Source organism: Aptenodytes forsteri, unplaced genomic scaffold, assembly GCF_000699145.1.
Source record: "Aptenodytes forsteri isolate BGI_AS27 unplaced genomic scaffold, ASM69914v1 Scaffold1862, whole genome shotgun sequence".
In the NCBI taxonomy this organism is placed as follows: domain Eukaryota; kingdom Metazoa; phylum Chordata; class Aves; order Sphenisciformes; family Spheniscidae; genus Aptenodytes; species Aptenodytes forsteri.
In genome coordinates, this window is record NW_008795656.1 from 1 (window position 1) to 396 (window position 396).

General features: G+C 70.2%; 1 long non-coding RNA gene across 1 annotated transcript; it reads left to right on the forward strand.

The window, feature by feature from the left end:
* On the forward strand, nt 1–391 carry LOC103901592. Its single transcript, XR_657739.1, has 3 exons — nt 1–20; nt 120–225; nt 330–391. It is a non-coding gene; the product is annotated as an uncharacterized LOC103901592 (long non-coding RNA).
* The last annotated feature ends 5 nt before the right edge of the window (nt 392–396 follow it).

Consider the following 396-nt stretch of genomic DNA (forward strand, 5'->3'; position numbering starts at 1 on the left):
CTCCAACCTGGCGCTCAATGGTGAGTGGGTGCCGTAGGGCAGGACCCGGTGTTGCCATGGGGGCAGGACCCCGCAGTGCTGGGGTGCCCCGGGTCCCACCTCCACCCTGCGCCCCACAGGCATCGTCTTGGGGACCATCTTCCTGGGCGGCTCCATGATGGCCGGGGACGAGCTCTCACCAGGCGACCTGATGTCCTTCCTGGTGGCCTCGCAGACGGTGCAAAGGTCAGGGCAGGGCCCAGTGCCATGCCTCGCCCGGCACCCCCGGCATGCCGCAGCCTGCCCGGGGCGCAGTCCTGAGCTTGGCCTTTCCCCTTGTGCACCGGCAGGTCCATGGCCAACATCTCCATCCTGCTTGGGCAGGTAGGTGGGGCGGGGGCTCCCGCTGGCCCCCCG